The 15,085-nt window shown below is 46.6% G+C and overlaps 1 pseudogene; it reads right to left on the bottom strand.

The window, feature by feature from the left end:
- Positions 1 to 9,909: 9,909 nt before the first annotated feature.
- LOC127669233 (secreted frizzled-related sequence protein 4-like) lies at positions 9,910 to 13,067 on the bottom strand (annotated as a pseudogene).
- Between the last annotated feature and the right edge of the window lie 2,018 nt (positions 13,068 to 15,085).

Raw genomic sequence — 15,085 nt, 5'->3', positions numbered from 1 at the left:
TCAAGGGTCTTCCCCAGTTTCTTTTCTATTAGCTTCAGTGTCCAAATCATCACACATGAGTGTGATGTATATACATATATGTATACACACACACACACACACACACACACACATATATATATATATATATATATATATATATATATATATATATATATATATATATATATATAATTCTTTAGATGTAGAGGCAGCAAAGGCAGTTTGAAACTTAAGAGATTATTCTTTATTCTGAAAATGTTTTATCCATAATATCCATATTCCACTTACTTTTATAATTTCATGTAACTATATTATTCCAGCAAAATGCATTATTAAGTATGTAATGAGATCTAATTTTTTCCATACAAACAAATTAATTCTATAGAATTGGGCTAGCCTGTAAGTTTTCTTTTATTTAAGTTAGGAGTTTAAAAAACAAACAAATAAATCTACCAAAATTTAAAAGCAGCATATCTGTCAAAACTTTGGGATTCTAATTATTCAATAACTAGTATAAAACCCAAATGATAAATGATAGGCTAGTGTGACTTTACTAGTCCTTATCTATTTCGGGCTTGTAAATTCTTTAGTGTTTGTAATCAAATATAGATGGTTTCTGACATCCATATGGCATGCATGTTTTACTGGACAAAAAGCATTTCAAAGAGAGAGAGACAGGAGGGGAGGGGAGAGAAAGGGAGGGGAGAGGAAGGGAAGGGAGGGGAGGAGAGAGGAAGGGAGGTGAGGAGAGGAGAGCCAGGTGTGCCTTTAATCCAGTAGAGGCAGGTATAACTCTGTGAGTTTGAGGCCAGCCTAGTCTACATAGTGAATTCCTGCACATTCAGGGCTATGTAGAGTGTCCCAGTTCAGACTATGATGCTCAGTTATCTTAATTACATGATTATTAACTATTAGGACTATGTGCATTAACTATAAAAACTCTTATTTGAGAAGTTAGTGCTTTGTAGCTGGCAAATGGTATAAGCCACCAAATCAAAAGTGTTTGAGGTGGATCAGTTTAGAAATGGAGTAAACATTATTTCAGTAGTCAGAGTATCAACGAGTAAGAAGGCAGACAAAGCACCGGCAGAGCCACATTCTTCAGTTTCAGAGAGCAGAGATAAAGGAAGGACAGGTTAGCTTCTTTCAGAACAGTGACATCTGTGAGATCAAAAGAACCAGGACACGAACACTCTGTTCTGGGTAGACCTCCATCTTCCACTTTTTCATAGACATCAAGTTGGTGCCACCCAAGGCCATATGGAAATCTATCGCCTTCTGGGACAGTATATGAGGTGTGAGGAAGGAAATATTCAAGACAAAATGCCAGAAGGGGCTGATCTACAATCAGCTTGTCCAAAATGCCTTTGAACACTTTCCAAAGACAGAGATTTTTACCCATCAACTCCAAATATTTTGCTCTTTGCTAGAAAAACAGTACTTTAAAAAAAAGGGGGGGCAGGGTGGGAGGCAGGTGGGAGGGTGGGTGGGTGATTACTCGAAAGCACTTTAGAACACCTGATCATTCATTTCATGGACAGGAGACGAACAATGGAGCAAGACCTTCAAACTGATTCCATTTTAGGAAGCCCGAAGCTCTCAGGGATCCTAAGAAAGTTACCTTGGTCTCCTTGCTTTCTACATTCATTTTTGTGTTTTTGCCTTTGTTACAATTTTTGCATTCTCCAAATTAATGGAGGTAAGGGGAAACAGCCTAAGCACAAGAGAAAAGAGGGAAAAACCTGACCTCTGAAGCTAACGCATCACATGGAGATAAGGTGGTGAAAACACATTTGCTAGATCAGTAACTGCACACCATGTTCCACAGATGTGCTCATCTGCTGAGGTAAGGATGGCACTAAGTCATCTTTTTACCTAGCTGCCTCCCCTCTTCACTGTTCATCACACTGCTGACATCTAGACTATGAACTGCTCTACAGGCTTCTGATTTCTTTCTCATATTCAGATGATTTTGCTCTCAATCTCTGCTTTCACCTAACTAAGCTTTGCTTGCAATAAGTAAAGTCAGTGTCTTGCTCAGAAGCAGAGTTTGCTGCTGCTTAATGAGAAAACTAAAAATCTCATGCAGGCCATTTTGTGATTTATCTTTTACACTGCAGGTTTTCTTGGCCTTTCCCCACTAGGGAACCTCCAAATCCATGTGTGACTTCTGTAGCTGGAACACAAATGTGCATTTAATAATTATTGTTTTCAAAATCCACAGGGATTAGAATGAAATTATAGCACAATATAGGCCTCACAAGTAGTGTAGACTATATTTCATAGCTTGTGCCTTTGATTACACTGCACAAGGAATCCATGTTTCTTGAATAATTTCTTTAGTTTTTTTCATTTTTATTTAAGTTCCAAGTAAGGTTAGCCCAGAAGCCCTGAATACCCAAGGCACAAATCACATAACAAATGACTCCCATGATGAAGTATGGAGAGGGTCCTGATCCTGGAAAGGATTGATCTAGCATTGGAGGGGAATATAAGAACAGAGAAAAAGGAGGGAGGTGATTGGAGAATGGATGGAGAGAAGAAGGTTTATGGGACATATGGGGAGGGGGGATCCGGGAAAGGGGAAATCATTTGGAATGTAAACAAAGAATGTAGAAAATAAAAATATTTAAAAGACAGACAGAGAGAGAGAGAGAGAGAGAGAGAGAGAGAGAGAGAGAGAATCTCTTATAAGCATCACCTGACAATAAAAAAGCCTATGGCCAATGAGCTGAGGTAGGAAATTGGAGGTGGGGCACAGGCAGGAGAAGAGAGGATTCTGGGAAATACTGAGACAATTCGAGATTCGAGAGACACACTGGGAGAGATGCTGAAGGAAGACAGTAAGGAAGAAGCAGTCAGGAACAGAAGGAGTGGTAACTAACCAGCAGGTAGATGTTCAGGATAAAGGGAGATTCGCCAGGGAACACTGTGGAGGCCCAAAGCATGAGATCTGAGCAGAGCTTGAGGAGATGTACATAAGCCAGCAGGTGGCTGAACTCAGGATAGAATAAAGAAGGTTAGCACCAGGCTTGGACACACGAGGCTGAGGACCGGTAAGTAACTATGTGGTAGAGAGAATAGTTTGATTGGGTTACATAAGGTATGAGTTAGTAAGGAAATGAACTAAAGCTTACAGCCTAGGAATCTATTAATAGATGATTAGTTTCAAAGTCATCATTGTGGGAGCAGGGGTTGGGAGGAAAATTTGAATTTTTTTTATCATTTCTGTATTATTTTTAAATTTCAAAACTGTTGGAGGAGCTGACAAGATGGTTCAGCTGGTAAATTAGGCACTTGTAACTAAGTCTGATGACTTGAATTTAATCCTGGCAGGGATTAAAGTAAACTAAAATTTTCTAAAACCCTCCCCCCAAAAGAATATATTGCATTGGATTTGAGGTATGCAGTCTCAGAATTGATTGGTTTTTATACCCTTGTGGCTCTGGGCCAATCTCTATCACCCCAAACCATTAAGAAGCCCCCTTTTTCTAGCTAGTAGTTTAGCCTGCTTAGGGCTAAGAAGCAAACAAGAGGGCCTCCTCTCCACCTGTGCCTGGCCAATCCCCACTCCTGGGCTGAATGCTCTCTCAAGGCCAGTGAAACCAAAAATTGGGGCGCGGGGTGGAGGGAGTAACTTTAGAGAATTCTCAGAGAGTTCAGAGCTAGAGTGGCTCTGGAAGCTTAGCACCACCTTAGACCATTCTCTGATCTTCCCCTGACTCACAGGATAATGACTGAGAAACCAAGTGGACTCAGAACAGGGGCTTGAGACCTATTATTGACTTCAGCTACCTCAGTTCCTGAAGGATCGCCCTGGGACAACTTTGCCTTGGGTGCTGATCACAGGGTCCAGGGACTTTGACCTCAGCCAAAAAGTGAAAGGGAGCTAAGAACAACCCTGGGAGGCCTGGGAACTTTCCTACCTCAGTCAGGAAGGGCAGGAAGGAGAGCCTGGTGCACATGCTGAAGCCTGCAAGGACCGGTCCTTCCCAGTCTTTGTGCCCTGCTGCTTTCCAGCCTGGCAGTGGGGTTGCCAATGTCAATGTGACCTTAGCCAGGTAGCTCTTAGGGCCTCTCTCTCCTCAGATTTACCCTTGGTCTGTGTCATCTCTGGAGGTCCCAGCTCAGTTGTAGCTACTCTGGACTCTTCTGCTCATATTGAGATTAGTGTTCATTCCTTCTTAACATGATATTTTTTCTTTTTTCTCTGGGTGGGGGGGTTGTTTGTGTTTATGTGTGAGGAACTGTTGACTGACTGTGCACAGGAATGGAACGCTGGTGCCCATAGACTGCAGCCTGCTCCATCTTCCCTAGCTGTGCCTGAGGCAGCTTGTTGGGGATTCTGGCTTCTGAGAGAACAGGTGTCTCCCCCACCCCCTCGCTCTACACTTGTTCCTGTTCTTTGACATAATTTTAGTGAAGCTGAAAGCACAGTTCAGTAATAGATTCCTACCTAGTTGTGTAGGTGTCTGCAGAGTTAGGACTTGTTTATTCTTGGCAGGAAAGCTACTCCTGTGGACTGGGAAAAGAATACAATGAAACATTCTTCTGGTAGTCTCTCAAGGCCTGCTTAAGCACTGCAAAAGCATCCTAGAAAAACTACTGAGAGTGTTTAAGTATAAAATGGACCTAAAACATAATGAAATTTGCCTTACTTTTACCAGAGTTTGGAGTCAAAGCACAAAATAAAACTTAGGGAGAATCCACTTGAGTGCTGGAAGCTCTGTAGCAGCATTGGAGAGAGGGACCAGAGCAGGTGGGGTGGCTTGGGGTTCAGGTACAGGTGTGAGGCCACATGGTTTCCCCATTGCTCACCCCCCATTTCTCACCCCAGTAAAGTTCTGCTCTCCTCCCACAGACTTACAAAGAGCAGCACTCCCACTTGTCCTGGAGCCTTTCAGGATGGGGAGCATGCCCACATCTGGTGCTTCAGGATGCCACCACCAGCTATGAGCTTCACAGGAGTCCTTGCCTGCATCCTAACTTCCTGTGTAGTGGTTGTGGCCAGAGCTGCCACCAAACCTCCTAACACAGAACTTGGATTGTGAGTAGGATGGTAAGTGAGGGCTGACTCAAGGAACCTGCCAGTGGGTTTGGGTGTGGGGGGGGGGCGATGGTGGCAGCCAACAGAACTTTGGGAACAGCAAATCCCATGGGTGAGGATGTGTATTAGGCTGACCAGCACCACTGATTTCCCCCTCTAATCCACAGACAGAGGCAGTGGCAGTTTATGAGGTGTCAGGAGCCTCAGAGCCACTACTCAAGTGGTTCTCCGTGACAGTAGTCCCTGGGGCTCCTTAGCTGAAGGTTTCTACAACTCCTTTGATCATTCAATTCCTAGATGAGAGACCTAAAATTTTCATATTAATAAAAAGGCTTAGTGAGCACTAGAGCTGGGCAGATATCTACCCTCTCTGCTGTTATGTTGACCTCCCTGCCAATAATCCCACAATATGATTTGTCATAATCATCTAGGCTGCTCTTACTCCACCTGGCCAGCCCTCATGGCCATGTTTTCAAGGTTCCTACCCCATGATCTCTTCTCTTCTCTCTACCTTCTGCTCTTTCCCCTTGTAGTATTGCCTCAGACCACAAAGATAATAGTATTGTTGTTCTTGCCTGAAGACAGACTCACTTACATTGTGAATGAATATACCATCCTATACTATCACAGCTGTTTTCTAAATATTCTTGAATGTTAGCAGAATGGTTATTGTCCAAGGTAACTTCATCCCACAATGCATGTTTTATTTCCCTATTGGTTGATAGAGTCAACATGTTCAGATGCCCCTATTAAAATATGAATTTCAGATTGAGTTTACTCAACTTCTAGTGTAGTGTTTTGTCACTTAGAGGGTCATTAGGTAGCTCAGTACAATTTTTTTATTGACATCTCTCTGCATTTTTCTAGAGAATTCCTAAAACTTAAAACATAAAGAGAGAAGAGAAGGGTAAAGATGATCTTTTAAAATCTCAACAGTGATCATAACTTTTTTTTTTAAAAAAAAGTCCCTTGCTTTTTTTTGTATGTATAGGAGGCATCACATCTCTCCTGAAACTGTCAGAAAGGCATGCTAACCATATCCTCTAAGCCAAGTCATTTTCCTCTACCACTAGATAGATACCTCACATACACTCATTTATTTTCATGTTTGGAATCATCCACTTCCAGAGTTCCTAGTTACGAAACACTTAAGGAGTTAATAGCTGACACTTCAATGGGCTATATTAATTTGCTAATTTTAGCCAGAGAATTACTAGAAGAAAAAGGGTTTAAAAGAGCACTGTATCATCTTATGGTTCTGTGGGTCAGAAGTCCATACAGATGAGTGGGTTCTCGACTTAAAATCTGAAACCCAGTGCCAGTATGGGAGGGCTGGGGAGAAAGCCCATTCTAAATTGTTTCTGGTTGTAGACAGTGAGTGAACTTTTTCATGCAGCTATAGGGCAGAAGCCTTGTTGACTGTTGATCAGAGCTCACACTCAGCATGAAAAGTCTTCTCTCAAGGCCTTCTTTGCAGCTCATCATCTTCAAAGTCAGCAAGGGCACTCTAAATCAGTCCCAAGTTTCAAATTTCTCTGACCTCTCTCCATCTGTCACCAGCCATAAAGAACACTCTGCTTTTAGAGGAATGTAGTGAGATTGAGCCCAATCACATGGCCTCTCTTTTGATTATGTCAATGTCAAGTCACTATTATTTTTAATCACATCTTCAAAAATTCCTTTGACAATAACACAATATGATCATGGGTTAAAAATATGATAAAAATCCAAGACCTAAGTAAATGTGACTCTCATCAGATAAAAATTTGGGGCACTGATTTCCAGCTGGACATGCACAAAACCAAAACTAGAAGAGAGTCAACTCAAGGAGCAGGACATCTCAGCCTCAGCACTGTTGGCATATGTGTCCAGATACTGGGATGGATTCCTCCCCCAGAAGGTCCCTAACACTTCCTTATGTGCTCCATTATCATTATTTTGACATTCTTTTTTTTTAAATAATATTTATTTATTTTTTTAATGTGAGTACACTGTAGCTAACTTCAGACACACAAGAAGAGGGATCAGATATCCTTATAGATGGTTGTGAGTCCCCATGTGGTTGCTAGGAATTGACTCAGGACCTCTGGAAGAGCAGTCAGTGCTCTTAACCTCTGAGCCATCTCTCCAGCCCCTATTTTGAAATTATTTTCTTTTTTTTAAAGATTTATTTATTTTATGTATGTGAGTACACTGTTGCTGTCTTCAGACACAGAGAAGAGGGCATCAGACCCCATTACAGATGATTGTGAGCCACCATGCAGTTGCTGGGAACTTAACTCGGGATCTTTGGAAGAGCAGTCAGTGCTCTTAACCACTGAGCCATCTCTCCAGCCCTGTATTTTGGAATTCTTAACACTCTGCTCACACAGCCATGTAAGAAAATACTTCTGTGTCAGAGATGAAAACAAGACTTGAAGGGATCGGTGAGCATCCCCTAAGGCCACTCATCTCCATGGGGATGGAAATAAGGTTATGTATCCATGGCCAACCATCCATGTCCCTAGAATCCTTCACGGGCTCCTGAGGCTGCCGTGTGATGTGTCACAAGCTGGGTCACCAGAGTGCACCTCACAGTTCTGAAGGAGTCTGGATCTTAAGTGTGAGGAGGGTTTTGTTCCCTCAGAGTATTGCAGAGAAGCCTTCCCTTGCCTCCAGCATCTCCTTGTGGTTTCTGTCCACCCTTCCCATACTCTGACTTGTAGATGTCTCACTCCAGTCTCTCTGCTCAAACATCCTATGGACACATCTGAGTCTTCAAATGGCCTTAATGAGGACTCCAGTCATGGGGTTGGGACCTGTCTCATCAGCACTGCACAACCTCATCTCAAGTCCCTACATCTGCAAAGGCACTGTTTGCAAAGGAATCCACATGAGCATGAACTGTGGGGGGTGGGGGGGGCACTATTTGATCCACTGCAGTCATTGGGCCAGAATTGTGAAAGAAATCCCTTCCCCGAAGCCAGGCCCTCTTCTCTCTTCTCCCTCCAACAGCCTGATTCGGAATTATCCTGGGCAGTTATGGAAGTCCAAGCCAGGAAAAGGTCTGTAGGCGCCCAGATGCAGATGAGGGTGGGAAAGAGGTGGGGGATGTCTCAGAAATGCAAAAAATGGGGTTGGAGAAGGAGGCAGGGTTGGGGGTAGGAAAAGCAAAGAGGTAGGCATCCATGATGGCCTGAACAGGTCCAAAGTCTCCTAGGGAGAAGCCAGCATCCAACTTGTTTACTTATTGGCATGTTTTGCTGCCTCCAAAAGGAAACAGTTAAAAATAAGAAATCTGGGTTGGTTCCCAAGCAGTCCCTGTCTGTCACCTTGTCTCCTCAGGCAAGCATTGCCTCTGCTGGCCTCTATCTGCCACCACCAGTCAGGAAACCGAGCAGCCTCCACTTTATTCCACTTGAGCCTAGCCAAACTGTTGCTCTTTAGTGGGGGGCAAAGAAACCAATTCGCACCCTGGAAAAGAGCCTGGAGAGGGTGGGGGCGGGGAAAGGAGCTGGGCCCCAGGTTCCCCAGCATCATCGGATTGCACCTGGCTGGGGCTGGAGTCACCTGGAACACACAGCTCTGCAGCATCTCCCTAGCCAGGACGAGCTTGATGCACTGGGTGGGCTGCGAACAGAGGCAAGCTGGGGAGCACAGGGCTGGTTCAAGGGCAGGGGGTGGGGGTGGGGGCAAGAGGGAGATGCAGAGCTGGGGCGGGGCGGGGCGGGCTGGGCAGCGGCCACCTGACTTCCATGGAAGTGATATTCCTTGAGATGTCCATGACATTGATGCTGGCGTTCCCATTGCTGTTCCCTGAATCCTGCCCTTCCAGGAGAGGGAAGAGGTTCTCATCATCTGGCAGCCAGCAATTGATCTCAGTCTTGCTGCAGACACAACCTGCAGGGCAAGACAGCAGGGAGCCCACACAGTCCAGGCAGACTCTTCCAAGCGAGAAAATTCACCAGAAACTACACTTGGCTGGCGAAGAGAAACATCCACCTCTGTCTCTAGTTCTAAAAAAGAGGAGGAGGAGGAGGAGGAGGAGGAGGAGGAGGAGGAGGAGGAGGAGGAGGAGAGAGAGAGAGAGAGAGAGAGAGAGAGAGGTGGGGTGGGGGGAGTGGGGAGTGGGGAGAACAGGGTGGGGGGTAAGGAAACAAAGACAGCGAGGGAGGGGGGAAGGGGAACGGGGGCCTCTCTTTGAAATGCCTAATGATCAGATGCAAAATCCTTCAGCACAGGAAACCATCCCGGCTGCCTCAACCGCTGCCCGGCTGGGTGGGAGCCTTGGGTCCCTCTTGTGGCGCGTTCTGCCATGTGTGGTGGCCAGGTTAGCGCTCGCCTGCTTGCGGGGTCCAGGAGCTCTGAAAAGGAGGCAAGCCCTCCTACTCTGAGTCCAAGGCTTTGCAGAGTTGCAGCAACAGACGGTGGGGAAGCAAAAATAATAATAATAAAAAGAAAAAAGATGGTGCTAAAGTCACCAAGTCCCACCTCCTGGGCAGAACTAAAATGGACAACCTGCAACACACAGTCGTACACACTCATGTGCACAGGCACGGACCTGGAGGAAGAAGAGAAGGAAGATGCAGTCAGAGCTGCAGCAGCCACCTTAAATGGCTAGCTATGCGCCTGCAGAAATGTACAAGTGCTCCAAGCCTTAGGAAACACGCAGATTATTGGAGCATCTTCCTTGGCTCCCTCCCTCCCTCCTCCCCTCCCTCCTCCCCTCCCTCCTCCCCTGCCTCCTCCCTTTCCTTCTCGCGGCCTCCTCCCTCCCACCTCCCCCCCCCCCCCCCCGCACGGGCTGGGAGTGGCAGGAGAGCAGAATCTCACCCACCCTCCCCTCTCCTCACCCCTCTCTCTCCGCCCTTCCTCTCCCTCCCGCTTCCCCACCCACCCACCTACTCGCCAGCTCTCGGCTTTCGCTGTTCTGCCACCCACAGCCGCTGCCTACCCGCTCGCTGCAGTTGAGGGGGAAAACAGAGGGAAAGGAAAAGTTGCAGTTGGGATTCAGAGGGCCGGCCTCGGGGAGGGAGAGTTGGCAAGCTGGCTGAGCGACGGGAATTGCTCTCTCCCTTCCACTTCCTGGCCTGGTGCTGCCCGGTTTTGCTGCAAACTCCTCCACGGGAGGAAGCGAAATGAGTGTGGCTGAGGTGACTGGGGTGCTCCCCAGCCTGGGTGAGGGGCTCGGGCTCGCAGACAGTGACAGGGAACAGGAGCACACAGGAACCCCAGCGAGGCAGCCAGGGACGCAGGCTGCAGACCTGCAGACCTAGATCTGAATGACACTCATCTGGGTAATCAAGAGTCCAGGAGCCGAGCTCGGCTTGGGAGGGGACTGCGGGGCGGGGTGCACTGAGTGCCCCCGAGTCTATTGCTCCTTCTTGGCGGTGCGTTTTGGGTTCAGCCTTGGGCAAGCAGGGAGTAGAAAGGGAGAGAGAGAGGGAAGGAGCGCCTGCGGGACTGCTCTGGAGAACCGAGGTGACCCAGGGCGAGCCTTGCAAGCTAAAGAAATGGCCGGCCAGGAAATTGAGACTTGAAGGGCATTTTTTGACAATCACTGCACCAGCACCTTTGAGGCCAGCTTCTTGGGCTCAGCCCTCGGGTGCGCCGAGCTGGCAGCCTGGTGAGGGGGCGGGCAGACTGCTCTCTCCCAATGATTTGGGGGCCACAGAACTTCCTCTTTCCATCCCCCACAAACACCCTTCCTGGTAGGGGCTCAAAACAGGTGCAGCCTTCCAGGCAAGTTTAGACCTGGTTGGGAGAGAAGTATGTCCCCCCACACAGATTTTTGCCTCGATAGGATTGTTTTAAAAATAAAATGCAAATGTAAATATGCGAAATGCGAGCTTTTTCCTGAGAAAACCTGAGATTTTGCCGTGAGAAAGGAGAAGAAAGGATTATGGGAGTCCCAGCAGGCAGACACCCTAAGCATTCTCATGCAGAAGAAGGCAGCTCTCTCCTCCCCTAGCTTGGGAAGGGCAGGCAAGAGAGCAAAATACATTGAATTCAACCGCATCCAGGATCTGAAAGGATTCTCCCTGCCCCACCGCACCCCATGGATTCCAATGCAGGTCATGCAACTTGTAGACAAGATGGGGGAAGGGGTGCCACCAACCTGCCCCTAGTGCCACCAACAGACGGACCCAATGTCTCCCCATAACACTTATTGCTGGGAGTAAAACTTGGGTGAAAGGAGGAAAAGAAAAGAACAGGCCTAAAAAAGGCAGTTTCCCGACTTCTTCTTCTTCTGTTTTATTATTATCCAAGATGGCTCTTTATTGCTTTAGTCATAGAGGAAGAAAGAATACCGTTTGTGGGGCGGCCCCTGGGTAACTGGTGAGGAGCATCTCCTGGATGGTGTGGTAGCCAGATGACAAGAACATAGACCTTGACAGTCTGTCCCTCTTTACTTGTCATTTTTAGCTTTCTTTTCAAAGTTTCTAGGTAAAGACAGAATTGAAAGTCTGACAAACACACATCACCATTTCCCACATCCCATAGCTCTAAACTTTTCAAAGCCACACTCATCTGAAAAACCTTCCTACAGACCACACACATGAAGATCTTTTAAGTACCATTCCTCCTGCCTTTGTCAAAAACATGTTTTCAATAACATTTAATATATCACTAACTTCCTAACAGAAGTTAAAGGATATTCAATATTTTTGTCAAAAAAAGTTTTGTTTGACATAGCATGTGAACTTTACAATGTACATACATTATAGGTCAAATTCCCAAAACTGAAGGTCACACAGTATGCACACAGAGCACTGAATGCAGGCGCCCTTCCCCAACTTTCCCTCTTCTACTTTCCATACCAGGAAACCAACAAATAACAGGGCTCTGTGACTTAATGTGAAACACTGAAGCCATCACTAAGAGAAATGCTGCAAGATGTGTCTATAAAGAGAACCCCAGAGGGTCCTTAAGGCAAGTGGTGGGTGGCGTTCTGTAGGCTGTTCCAGGCAGCATCGCCTTCTCCTTCAAGGGTGGCTCCATCTTGGAAAGAAATTAGCTTGCACCTTTATTCAGGTTTGACTTTTGGGGTCACTTCTCACTTTGATGTTCTTAGGACTGGCAGGTTTGGGAGCAGGTGACCCTCCCTTTGGCTTTGGGGGGTTACTGTGACTGGGGAAGCTGGCTGTTTGCTGCTTGTCCTGAATTGTTCTCTGCTGTTCCCGAAGTCTCTCTTCCCACTGTATGGACCTTCTACTGAGTTGATCTCCCCATTTCTCAACTAAACAATTTTCAAGAAGCATCATTCTTGAATGCCACTCATAACACATCATTAGGACATCTTGATGGGGCAGGATGTGTGGACACTGGCAGGAGGAATTGGTGATGAGAGGGACTTGCATTCGAGGGATATAGGTGAGGAGGACTTGAAGATCTCTTTCACATCTACCACAGTTGTGACCCCATTGCAACCACTCCTCTGGACGGCTTTTATTTTGGCATGAATAACATAGCTGTACTTTTTGCTCAGGTTTGTTGCCAAGGTTGGCTTCACCTTCTTGCACTTGCACTGATCAGGGCTCAGACGTTTACAGTCTGCATCAAAGGACCTTTCTTGCACCACCATATCTTGTGTGATGTCTATCCACTTTACATCTTCCGGAAGGTCAGCGACTATTGCCTTGGGAGAGATGCACACTCCAGGGTCATAGAGCGGCAGCTCACCGCAGGCCAGGCTCTCTGGCCAGCTGTGGTTATACATCTTCATGAGGGGCTTGCAGTCGTCACATGCTCGCTGGCACACAGACTTGCAGGGCTCGGCAGGATCCTGCAGGATCTCCAGGGTACAGTTGGGTGTGTACATGGCACAAAGGAAGAAGTGCAGCACGGAGCTGCAGTTCAGGTCCACTAGCTCCTCATACTGCTAGAGAGCAAGGATGGCGTTCTCCTGAGTGCTGTGGTACAGGTGGTTGGGCATCTGGGTGACCTTCCAGGGCTTGTGCCTACACATGGGGATGCACACAGCCTCGCATGGCTCTCCCTGCGCTCCCAGCGCCAGGCACAGCCACAGGCATGAAGCCACCATGGCGGAGAAGATCATGGCACTGTCCTCCTGGGCTGCAGTCCCTGCTGGGAGGACCTTTGTCTTCCAGCCCCGCTGCTCTCCTCATCTCTACCTAGGGCCAGTAGAGTGAGCTTTCCTGCTGGAGCTCCAGTCCGCACTGTTGGGGAGTTCTGGGGCTTTGGCTGTAGATGCCCCCTGGGCACACCAGCGCCAGCAGCGCCAGCACTCAGCACCGACCCGCATGGGAAGCTCCAGTCTTGGGCCCGGCAGCTCAGAGTGCTGTGGGCAATGGCCACTGTAGAACCCTATTTATCCAGACTCATCCCCTGACAGGAGCTCAGCAGCCTTGGCAGCAGCAAGAACAGAGCAGGCTCCCACTCCGCTGCCCCACCCCCAGCACTCCTGCAGAAGCGATGATGTCATCTCCGCCACTCCACAGCCAAGGGCTATAGTTTTGCATTTCCCCCAAAGTCTCTCCTTTTTTTTTTTTTTTTGTTTTTTAGTCTTCGAGTCTTTTTTCTTCAGATCAAGAAAAGCAGCATCTTGCTTTCAGTCATTTGGGACGCTGGATACAAACCTGTGCAAGGGGAGACTTTGCTAAGTCGGCCTTAAAGTTTCCCTAAGTACAGAGTTGGAGCAACGTGACCCTGTTGTCGCCCTTTAATATTGAAACATTTGTTGTTCCTTTCCGATAGGTGGCGAAAGAAGGGTCTCAGTCCTGAGGATGGTGTTGAACAGGGAAAGCCTAGCAAAGGAAAGCTAGGTGTTGGAGCTAGCACTGGCAGTTTACATAAGCCTCCCCCAGCCCGCTCTGAATCCTGTGGAGTTTGTTATTGTTATTGATGTTGTTTTGTGGCCACTGGACTTAGTTCTGGCTCAAGTTTTTTTCATTTTTTTCATTAATTTATTTTTCACTTTACATCTTAATCGCAGCACCTCTCCCGGGCCCACTCTTACCAGCTCCCACCGCCACACCCCTCCCCTCTTCCACAGAGAAGGTGAAGCTCCCCTTGGGTAGCACCCTGCTCTGGGTTATCTCCCACTAAGGCCCAACCAAAGAGTCCAGCTGGGCTAAGGGGATGGAAGGCAGGCAGCAGAGTCTGAGATGTGGGATGGGATGAGGGGATCAAGTGGTTAAGGCAATGGGCCAGATTTGCATTTTTAAATTACGTCCTTTCGAGTCATAGAAAGTTATGCAACCAAAAAAAGCACAGGACCAGATGGTTTCAGTGCAGAATTCTACCAGACCTTCAAAGAAGAGTTAACACCAATACTCTTCAAACTATTCCACAAAATAGAAACAGAAGGAACACTACCCAATTCCTTCTAGGAAGCCACAATTACGCTGATACCAAAGCCACACAAAGATCCAACAAAGAAAGAGAACTTCAGACCAATTTCCCTTATGAACATCGATGCAAAAATACTCAATAAAATTCTTGCCAACCGAATCCAAGAACACATCAAAACGATCATCCATCATGATCAAGTAGGCTTTATCCTGGGAATGCAGGGTTGGTTCAATATACGGAAATCCATCAATACAATCCACTACATAAACAAACTCAAAGAAAAAAAAACACATGGTCATTTCATTGGATGCTGAAAAAGCATTTGACAAAATTCAGCATCCTTTCATGCTTAAAGTCTTGGAGAGAACAGGAATTCAAGGCCCATACCTAAACATAGTAAAAGCAATATACAGCAAACCGGTAGCCAGCATCAAACTAAATGGAGAGAAACTTGAAGCAATCCCTCTGAAATCAGGGACCAGACAAGGCTGCCCCCTTTCTCCTTATCTTTTCAATATTGTACTTGAGGTACTAGCTCGGGCAATTCGACAACATAAGGAGGTCAAAGGGATACAAATTGGAAAGGAGGAAGTCAAACTATCATTATTTGCAGACGACATGATAGTCTACCTAAGTGACCCAAAAAACTCCACTAGAGAGCTCCTACAGCTGATAAACAACTTCAGCAAAGTGGCAGGTTATAAAATCAACTCAAGCAAATCAGTGGCCTTCCTATACTCAAAGGATAAGCAGGCTGAGAAA

Source organism: Apodemus sylvaticus, chromosome 19, assembly GCF_947179515.1.
Source record: "Apodemus sylvaticus chromosome 19, mApoSyl1.1, whole genome shotgun sequence".
NCBI lineage: Eukaryota > Metazoa > Chordata > Mammalia > Rodentia > Muridae > Apodemus > Apodemus sylvaticus.
This window is presented reverse-complemented; position numbering and strand designations above follow the sequence as displayed.